Source organism: Papaver somniferum, chromosome 9, assembly GCF_003573695.1.
Source record: "Papaver somniferum cultivar HN1 chromosome 9, ASM357369v1, whole genome shotgun sequence".
Lineage (NCBI taxonomy): Eukaryota > Viridiplantae > Streptophyta > Magnoliopsida > Ranunculales > Papaveraceae > Papaver > Papaver somniferum.
The window spans coordinates 93,600,319-93,611,234 of record NC_039366.1 but is presented as its reverse complement, the minus strand read 5'-3'; the positions used below and the strand labels follow the sequence as shown (position 1 = coordinate 93,611,234).

Genomic DNA, 10,916 nt, shown 5'->3' with positions numbered 1-10,916 from the left:
TCAAAATCTAACTGTCCATTTCACCCAGGAATTGTCGATTTTGGTCTTTTTAACCAATTTTGTGAAAAATAATAGTGTGCACGTAAAATATATCCTTAGGGGTGTTTTTAAAAATAAAGGAAAAATAAGAGGTACTAGATTTTGTGCCCGTGCTACGCACCGAGCATATTTTTTCTTAACCCTATATTACGGGGTGTGATGTGGCTTCGCCTCGCCCCGTCCCTTTGGATTTTTGATTGGGCATGGCTCGGCTTTGCCTCGCCCCGCCGTGTATTTTTGATTTGGTGTTGAATTTTTAATTAAGTGTGGCTCGGCTTCGCCTCGCCACGTCCCTTAGGATTTTTAATTTGGTGGTGTGGCGTGACTTCGTCTGTTCCTGCAACAACATCGGATTTAGAGAAATATAATTACTGCTTAGAAAATGTGTTTCTACCAGATCAACCCAAAAATTTTAAATTCGAAGAAGCTCAAAAGATCAACCCGGTGATCTGAAAATTTCAAAAGTTTCATAAAATTGAAAAGTGCAATACTATTAATTTTGTTGGCTACCTTTCATTATTATCAGTTGTTATTGGGTCATAACCAAGAACTTAAATCGTGCAGCTAAATACAAATTTACAGTATACAAATTTACAGTATTGAAGTTGACATCTAAATCCAATTTTCAATCTTTTGGTTGTCTAAAATCTTAATAATTTCACAAAACACACCTTTCTGTACAGATTAAAATTAATACCATACCAAGCCCCTAATGCAGTATTATTCCACATGGTAAAACTAAATATCTCCCCCTGTCGGAATGCTCCAGCATATGAAAGTTTATATAAACTGCAACATAATCCGTTTCTCCTTCCTCTCTCATCGTCCTCATGATGATCCTCCGTCCCTTGTATATCAAGACTTGCTTCATGACTAATAAGAAATGGACGTACCCAATTGGTATTCCTTCCATAAATGTAAATGCTCAAGCAGAAGCATGCAAACAACAAATAGAGAAGGATATTTAAAAAGCAACAAACAGAGAAGGATATATTACGTGGACAAACAAACATTCCAGTACCTCAATTAATTAAGACAGTCAAGGTTACATCCATTTCTTTCTCTCATGCAGCCAATTCAACGCAAACTATCATGCCATGGATGAAGCAAACATCTCAAGCAATTTATGAATGTATATATATGCTCAAACGGTTAACATGCAACTTCCGTGGATGTTGTGGCATACGGTTAACATACCGGAGAAGTACAACCATCCATGAACAGAAGTGGTATACGGTATACTGTATACATATCAAAGAGAGGGAAGTAAATGTATCCAGTTGGTTCCATGTTTATAAATACCAATCCATTTCACATTAACAATAAAATAAAAGCTATTGTTTCAAGATTTAACCTTCACTGTCAAATACGGAAAGGCACAACTCGGTCTTCCTTTGCTTACTTGCTGGACGACAACAACAACAAACTCGGTCACTTCAGCTGCAAAAGTTCGCCTTTTAGTTGCGAAATGAGATGTTTTTCAATTATTTCTAAAAAGAGAAGTTCAACCAATTCATTTCCGTTACCTCAAGTCTTCTCCTTTCAAGATGGCTTTGCATCATGGCCTTTTATTGAGTACGTATGTCCTGCAACCCAACAGAAATGGCCAAACACAATCAGAAATACTTTTTTGATGCAAGTACATACAAAGCACTGAAGATCCCTTAAACATTTTAGAATAATAGATAGAACTATATAAGTTGTCCTATCTAAAGTCCGACCACGATAAGATACCCAGAACCCGAAGTTCCAAGGCATCGGTAGCATTCTCCTAAAGTTCAGCATAACCAATTGCTTTGCCTTGACCATCAGTTCCATAAAGAAAAAAAAAATATCACCTATCTATGAAATAAATCATCTTTTAAGTACATCAGAAGAACAAATTATTTCAATCTTACTCGTACATACCATCATTTTATCTAAGAAACAGATCAAAGACATTACCTTGGGTCACAGTAGTATTAGGTGAACAGATTATTTTGCCGAAAAACAAACAAATCCGACAACATTTTAAAAGGCATCAGATCAAAATCCTAAACATCTACAGTTTGTGTGTTATATATAAGCACCTGATGAAATCAATTCTGAAACAGGCTTTTCGTGTGGCATTTTCATTGACAGAAAATTCATGATAAACTCTAATTTTCTCTTTCTGGCACATTGGTTGCATTAAGTTATTTATAGAGGACAAAAATACTTCAAGTCTATATAACCTTCCCATGATGCTCCAGAATCATGGATTCCCATATTATGATTCCATTGTCATTGATGTGTCACTCTAATAAAAATTAAAGATTCTTAAACCATCACTATTATGATCTCTAGCCTAGTAGTGGTATTTGGATCAGCAAAATAGCTTCCATTCAACATAAACTGACGCTTTAAATTTAGTAATACTAAACTCCAATAGCTGAAAATTGGATATCACACATTACGTTCTCATTATAACTTATTACCACCAAAGAATTTGATGCCACAATAAGTAATAAACTATTATTGTAAATGCTTAAATTCAAGAAGGAAAATGAGACGTTCTGATTCATAGCTAGTTATACATAAATCATAATAAGGCTCATGGAGACAAACCTGATAAGTACTGTATACGGCTTGCACGGGAACCTCTTCTAACTTGCAAATGGTGTCACACATGACACAACAACTTGGGTTAGTCACCGTGGGTCCATGCCTCAAATGAACAACAGTATAGTCTATGGAAAGAAACCTGGTACGTACTCTATGGCTTGCATGGCTATCAAAACCTGCTAACAAATAGTATTGCTTGAAGGAACCAAACCTGATAAGTACTCTAAAAATAATTGCTTTAGATATGCTCCGGGAGAAAGTCTCCAACCATTTGTCTCCTAAAATTTTCAACATATACGGCATTTCGTTGTTTATCGAGAGCAAAGAAAATACCTGCAAAATAGAATAAAAGGGTTAGGGTTTATTCATTCGGATAAACAAAGAGACAGAAGAAAAGGTTTTAGGTTTACCAATAGTAAAAATCGTTCCTGCGAAATCAAACCAAAAAAAAAAAGATTAGAACAAAGCCAATAAAGTACAGTTTAAATCAAACGAAATCTTAACAAAAATCTTAAACCCTTTTTTATTCCTTAAACCCTAAAAGGAATATCGTTTTTACCCGGTATTCAAAATTAGGGTTTACACTATCGGCTGCTATCGAAACAGGAAACTTGTAAATTAATGAAACAATTTCTAAAAAGAAACAATGAAGAGATAAACGAAAGAAGAAGCTGCAGAAAAATAAGAATAAAGGGGAAGAAGAATTGGTAGGGTTTTTGTTTTCTGCAGGTCAAGCATATCATCTCCTGTTTGAAGTCTGAAAGATCTCAACTCCACAAAGAATCTCTTGTATAACATCTTCAAAAGAGATTAAACTCTCACGGAATCTCTTGCCTCGCGGAATATTTGATAGAATCTCTTGTATAGCAAAAGAGTTAATATTTGATAGAAATCGTACCTGCAAAATAAGAAAAACAGTGAACAATCAAAAAAATCTTAATCATTAATCACTAAATCTAAACGAAATTAAACAGTGAATGAAAGAAAGAGAGCAAGATAGTAGAGATGCAGCAGGAGAAAAAAAGGAGGGAACAACAATACCTAAACCTCAAATTGAATCTCATCTTCAAACTTTCCTTCAATCGACGAAACCCTAAACCTAATAGTATCTCATCTTCAAAAACTGTATCTGCAAAATAAAAAACAAATTACCATTCACCAAAATAATATGGTGTCACTAAATAGAGCTTGATTATACTCGCAGTGACTTAAAAGCAGGGAAGAGGTTTACCAAAGAATATAATTAATCCTTGGATATATCTTTAGTTCAGGCACGATATGTAATTCAAAGAAACGGGATACTGAGACTCGGCTAAAACCCAGTGCCAAATGTAGACATCAAATTATCCTGTTGCTGATGTGTTTGACATGGTAACATGGTATTAAAATATGTGAAAAAATCTTAGCTATTTCTAATGAGTCTGAAAAAACTTGGGAAGCCACGCAGTTTTTCAAAATAATTAACAAACAATTATTCCCTCATCCTTCTAGCTCGAAAAATTAGGATAGAACAGTCTGATAAAAACAAAAAATGCACAAAAATGTATAAAACAACGATTACCTTAGCATAGTTAGTGTCTTGCTTGTTTGTTATTGATCTTGGGTTCAACATCATTACCCATTACCTGGTAAACTGGGATGCTACCGTATACAAACTTCACAACTTGTACAGTGTATAGAATGACCGAAAGAGTGTCGGCTCCTAAGTTAATAACCCAAAACAAATGAAGAACTACTACAATTATTTATTGATCAAGCTAACCGAAAGAAACTAAATAAAGTTAAGATCATACCTAGGTTCTCTCATATAGTCCCAAAGCTGGCAATGAACAAAATTATCAACAATTTTTTTCCTCTTAGTACTGCTAAGTACAATTCGTGAATTAAGGTTGATGTTAACAGTCTACCGTTACATCAGACTCGGAGTAGATTAGCGCCATTTGATCATTAAGGTTAGAGAAGCTACATTCTGACATACCGATGACTTATACAGTTAACCTACACTAAATCTAAGAAACACAAATAAAGCAATCTTTCACCTGGTAAATCTACAAACCCCCATTACTTCCAAAATGCATATACAGTTAACCTACATTAACAAAATAATCTACGTTTCTAATTAGATTACCACCAGAACCACAAACAAACCCACGTACATTGTTTTTTGCATTCATCCATCAGGACCATCACCACCCATTGCCAACACATTTCCATAATATAACGTACTTCACATCTTACTACTAGCAAATTAATTAGAGTATGTACTCCAAAAAAAAATACAACATCTCCACAAAAATAATTGGAAGAAAATGTCTAATGAGTCAAAACATGATTTACAAACCCTGTACCTTCCTTCCACATATTTCATGAGCCTTGCGACCAACTTGTCACGTAGATTTGGGCCGAAATGGCGAGGATGCAGTTAACAAAGAACCAACCAAACGATCAATCAGCAATGAAACCCAAGCTTATAGATTCGTGCACAGAACTCAGCACATCCTCAGTCGTTTGACGCACTTTGAACGGAATTGAAATTTGATGGATTTATAATCAGAGAAACACAAAGAATAAGCTTAGGGTTTACCGAAATTTGATGGGATTTTATTGTTTATAGATTCGTGCACAGAACTCAGCACATCCTCAGTCGTTTGACGCACTTTGAACGGAATTGAAATTTGATGGATTTATAATCAGAGAAACACCGAATAAGCTTAGGGTTTACCGAAATTTGATGGGATTTTATTGTTTATCAGGAGCAAAACCTTTAGTATAGCGTTTATTGTCTTGGTGACCTACAAAACGAAACCCTAATAGTATCTCATCTTCAAAAACTGTATCTGCAAAATAAAAACAAACAAACTATAATTACAACAAAAATCTAAGAAGAACATATACGATGAACAAAGAAGAACAGAAAAACGGAGAAGGACAACAGAAAGACGGAGAACAGAGTTTCATAAGAGAAACTTTTTTTTTTTGTTTTTATTTTTGTTCAGGGAAGGACTGTTTTTTTGTTTCTTTTTCTTTTTGCTGCGTGAAACTGTTTTTTCAATATAAAACCCGTATTCAGTGTTACATTCATATAATTTGAGGAAAAGTGGAATGGAGAATTTTTAAGAGGGCGGGGACGCTCATCCAAGGGTGGGTATTCTCACCGTGCGACGCATGGCCTCGCATGGCTTAGGAATTTAAAGGGTTTGATTTAAATAATCTGACGTTTTTAGGGGTGATCCCGAAAGAATTTGAGGCGACTAATTTTATGTTCATCCAGTGAAGGTGGCTATGGGGTGTCTTAAAAATAAAATTTGTCTATGTTGTCCTTCGTCTTTTTACATATCTAAACCCATATCTTTTATTTTCATAATCATAACATTCCTCTTCTCATTCTCTATTTTATCAATTGAATTTTTTTCATCGTTTTAATTTTGATTGAAACCGAAGATCGTTGATCCAAAAAATTATAGGACTAATTTTTTAAAATTAAAATCCAAAATTCACTAACCTTAAAGTTGGAACTTAGGACACCAAAAAACAATTGAGGTAAAAAAAGGGATAAATAATAGTAGTTGCGATCCAAAATTAGGATTAAATTGTTTGAAATAAAAAAATTGATCGGAAATCTTTCTAGGATTTACAGTTGCAGAAACATATATTCTCCATCTGATTCTGCAATTTTGAAAAATTCTGAAACTGAAAATTTAGTAATTAGGGCTTCTTTGATGGATAATTTTGGTTTTTTGATTGGTAAGAAAGGGAATGATCCGAAGTTATATATTCCTGATGGATGATTGTTTAGAGAATGGAAATTTAGCCTAATTGGGAGATTAGATTTTGTGAAACTGAAATTGGAAGTTGCTGAGACAGCTATGAGAAGTCAATGTAAGCTTACAGGTAACTGTAAACTGATTCCTCTTGGAAAAGTTTTTTTTTATTATTCTTGATAGTGAGATAGATCAAAAACATGTTTATAATGGATATTGGACTGTGGGAGCTCAGGTGCTAAAACTTAGATACTGGGAAAAGAATTTTAAACCTGAAGAACAAAAATCGTCTACTGCATTTGTTTGGGTTCAATTACCTGGTTTGAGTTTAGAATATTGGAAGGAACCAATTGTGATGTTGATTGGGAGAGCTATTGGTAGACCATTATATGTTGATGAAACCACTCTTAAGAAAGAGATTGGTTATTATGAAAGTGTTTTAGTTGAAATTGATTTAGCAAAATCTATTCCAGACAAAGTTTGGGTTGAATCTAAATATGGTGGTCTTTCACAGAGAATTCAAAGTCCTAATATTCGAAAGTTTTGTAGTCACTATAACGTAGTGGGTCATTATGTGACAGAATGTAGAACAAAAGGAGGTGTAACTTCACAGACTGATCTTGAAATTGGGGTGCAGATACCACAAAGAAAAACTTGGAAATATGTACCCAAAGAAATTAAAAATACAGTTCAAGCAGGTTTTGATATTTGTCTTACTCCAAAGGAGAAAGAGTCATTAATTCATGAGGATTTGTTGAGTGATAATGAGGAAAATGATGCAGTTATACCTCCTTCAAGTAACAGTGGTAAAGTTTCTTCAAGTCAATCTTGTGGTTTTTCTGGAGCCATTGATTCTCCAAAGGAATTTTATGCTTTATCCGTTGAGAAATTACTTCATGAAGCAAATAGCATTCCTCCTAATTTGGAGATTGCTAGTACTTCTAAAAGTGGCACAAAGGGTGATAATTTAGTGACACAGAATAATGTTGGTGGAGCTGAGGTCCAATTTGGTAATTTTACTGCACTTGGTTCTCCAAGTAAATTTCATGTGTTGGTTGATGTGGTTGAAGAGAAGTTTGGTGTGAGTAAGGATAAATTTGATAAAGCTACAACAGATTTGAGCAAAGCAGTAAAAGGTAAATTCTTGTGGTATTTCTCTTATACCTACTAGGAAACAACCTGCAAGAAATTTAGTTAAAACTAATAAAGGAGGGAGAAGTCCTGGAACTTCTCAAACCAATTTACTTCAATGAGAGTCATGTTCTGGAATGTCAGAGGATTGAAAAGAATTAGAGCCAAAGACAAACTTAGAAGTTTAGTGAATCAATTTAATCCTTCTTTACTTTGGATAGTTGAACCTAAAGTTAGAGTTTCTGGTAATTATGTTAAAAATTTGAGGTTGCCCGGTAAGAATCAAATGGTAATTCAAAATGCTTGTGATGGTAATAAGGCTAATATTTGGTTATTATGGCACTCTTCTCTTACTGTTCCTACTGTTATATCATCTACAAAACAAGCAATAACTGTCAAGGTTGGAGAAGTTCTTGTCATTGGAATTCATGCAGCTTGCTTAACTTTGGATAAAAGAGAATTATGGGAAGAGTTGGAGAAGATACATGAAATGAATTGTCCTTGGCTTGCCATTGGTGATTTCAATGCAGTTTTGAGTAGTGATGAAAAAGTTGGTGGTAGAAGACCTTTAAAAATAGCTAAGCAGGAGTTTAGAGATTGTTTAAATGTTTGTGATCTAATACAAGCTCCTAAATCTGGTATCCAGTATTCATGGTGCAATAATAGAGTTGGGAAAAAGAGAATTTTGTGTGATTTGGATAAGGTTTTTTTTAATGTCAATTAGTTGGAAATATTTGATGGTTGACATTATAAGGTGGGTTTTAGAGAGACTTATGATCATGGTCCCATAATGGGGAATACATTGGGTGTACCTAAACCAACTAATATTCCTTTTAGATACCATATGTGTGGACTTCTCATCCTGGTTTTCTAAAAGTGCTTCAAAGCTCTTGGGAAGAAGATGTTATTGGTAATCCTGCTTTTGTGTTTATGGCTAAACTAAAAAGATTCAAAGACTTTGTAAAAAAAGTGGAATTGTGAGGTTTTCAGGGACTTGAGAGTAAAAATGACACAAACTGAAGAAGTGGTGAAAACTGTAGTCTTGATATCTGATGCAAATCCAGAGAATGTTGAGTTACCAAATCATCTAATAACTGCTAGAGGTGAACATGAATTAGTTTCACATCAATTTAATGAACTTATGATAGCTAAGGCTAGAATCAAATGGGTTAAGGAGGGAGGAGAAAATACTTATTTTTTTCATACTTCTATGAAGATTAGAAAAGATCACAACTGCATAACTGAACTGAAGGATGAAGCTGGGAATCTGGTGACTAATCAATCTCAAATAGCTGATACTCTGGTTAATCATTTCCAAAAAAAAAATGAATATCAACCTGTTATCTTTGATGGGGGTATTTTTGATGTAATTCCTAAGGTAATATCCGAGGAAGATAATATTTTTCTAGACTCAATTCCTTCTTCTTCAGAAATCAAAGAAGCTGTCTTTGGAATGCCGATTAGATTTTCTTTTATTGCTGATTAATTCTTTCAAACTCTACCTAGTAGTTTAGTTTGTTGTTTAAATGACATATTAGGTTGGAAAAATCAATTTTTTTGAATTGCAGCTGTATGATCGTCATGATATCTCTTCGTTTACCTTGACGACTAGTATTAGTCAATTTTTTGAGCTATTTAAGTGATGCAAATAGTTCACCATGTCCAGATGGATTTCCAGGAAGTTTTTATAGATTTGCCTGGGATATAGTTGGCCAAGACTTAATTGCTGCTCTTCAATATTGTTGGAGGTGTAGGTTTATACCAAGAGGTATGAATTCAAACTTTCTATTTCTACTTCCTAAAGTCCAAGGTGCAAAAAAAGCTGAGCAATTTAGACCTATTGGACTAGCTAATTTCAGTTTCAAGATTATTAGAAGAATTATCACATCAAGACTTAGATCTTTGATTGAGAAAATAGTATCTTGTCAGCAACAAGCATTCATTAAAGGCAAAGATATTCATGAAAAAATTGTTTTAGCTTCTGAGATGGTGAATGAATCAGATATTAAGAGGAGAGGAGGAAATATTGGTTTAAAGCTAGATATTACACAAGCATATGATTCATTGAGCTGGGACTTCCTCTTTGAAACTTTAAAACATTTTGGCTTCTCTGAAGTTGGAATTAGATGGTTAAGAACTTTATTTGAGTCTGCTAAAATCTCAGTATTAGTAAATGGTGGACCTTGTGGGGTTTTTTAATGTGGGAAGAGGGCTTAGGCAATGTGATCCCTTGTCACCAGTTTTATTTATGATAGCTGAAGAAGTGTTGAGTAGGAGTATTTATAATCTAGTACATGAAGGAAAGATTGTGCCAATTGTTAACAGGAATGGTTGTCAACCTTCTCACCTGCTATTTGCAGATGATATTTTTGTGTTCTGTAATGGTCAAAAAAAATCATTGGAGAATTTGATGAAGCTTTTATTGAAATATCAAAGAGCATCAGGTCAGGTTGTGAATAAACTGAAAAGTAAGTGCTTTGTTGGTGGAGTAACTGAAAGAAGGAAAACGTTTATAGCTGAAAGCTTACAAATAGAACTTTCTAAATTCCCTGACAAGTACTTTGTTGTGAGTGTATTGTGTCCTGTTAGAGTAAAGCCTTATCAAGTATGGGGAATGGTGGAGACAATGCATAAAATCCTAGATGGCTGGATGGGTAAATTGTTGTCTTTATCTGATAGGTTAACTTTGTTGAAGTTTGTGTTATGTAGTATACCAGTATACAACATGTTTGTGTATAAATGGCCTAAAGCTGTCATAAAAGAATGTGAAAAAATTGTGAGAAACTTCTTATGGTCTGGAGATCCTGCTGTTAAAAAACTCATTACAGTGAAGTTTGATGAAATTTGTGCTCCAGTAGTAGAAGGATGACTTGGAATTAGAAGATTTGAGATTGGGAACAAAGTACTCCTCATGAAACTGCTATGGAAAATGGAAACATAGGATGTAGAATGGACAAACTTTATGAATGCAAAGTTAAGGATAAAAATGGTGCATAGATAAGATATCATAAAAAATCCTCAATATGGCCAGGCTTAATATGGGTGATGAATGATGTGCAAGAAGGGAGAAGATGGCTGGTAGGGGATGGAAATGAAATCTCATTTTGGAGGGACAAATGGATCAAGGACTATGCTCTAAGTGATGTGCATACTGCTAATGATTTTGTTATACAAAACAAGAATTTGAAAGTCGGGGATTTGATAGTGAATGGTGAATGGAATGTACCTGCAGAAATGTTCAACTTCTTTAATGAGGAAGACGTACCAATTATTGGTAATGGGAAGGACAAAAAGATCTGGACTACTGACCTATCTGGTGAATTTACAGTAGGTAATGCAGTGCAGCTCATCAGGAAAAAAGTATCCTTGTGTTCCTTGGGAAAAACAGGTATGGAATTCCAC

At 34.4% G+C, this 10,916-nt stretch overlaps 2 long non-coding RNA genes across 4 annotated transcripts; both read right to left on the bottom strand.

The window, feature by feature from the left end:
* Positions 1-784: 784 nt before the first annotated feature.
* Positions 785-3,722, bottom strand: LOC113309849. Of its 3 annotated transcripts, none has more exons than XR_003340771.1 (6): positions 3,664-3,722; positions 3,033-3,050; positions 2,626-2,955; positions 1,566-1,625; positions 1,394-1,479; positions 785-1,280 (listed from the first exon to the last, which is right to left on the bottom strand). It is a non-coding gene; the product is annotated as an uncharacterized LOC113309849 (long non-coding RNA). The 3 variants fall into 3 exon arrangements; XR_003340772.1 differs by lacking the exon at positions 3,664-3,722 and having other exon boundaries at positions 785-912; positions 1,061-1,280; positions 3,033-3,268; XR_003340770.1 differs by lacking the exon at positions 3,664-3,722 and having other exon boundaries at positions 3,033-3,268.
* Positions 3,723-3,843: 121 nt separating this feature from the next.
* LOC113309852 lies at positions 3,844-5,675 on the bottom strand. The gene is made up of 3 exons (XR_003340779.1): positions 4,416-5,675; positions 4,184-4,324; positions 3,844-3,976 (listed from the first exon to the last, which is right to left on the bottom strand). It is a non-coding gene; the product is annotated as an uncharacterized LOC113309852 (long non-coding RNA).
* Positions 5,676-10,916: the final 5,241 nt, after the last annotated feature.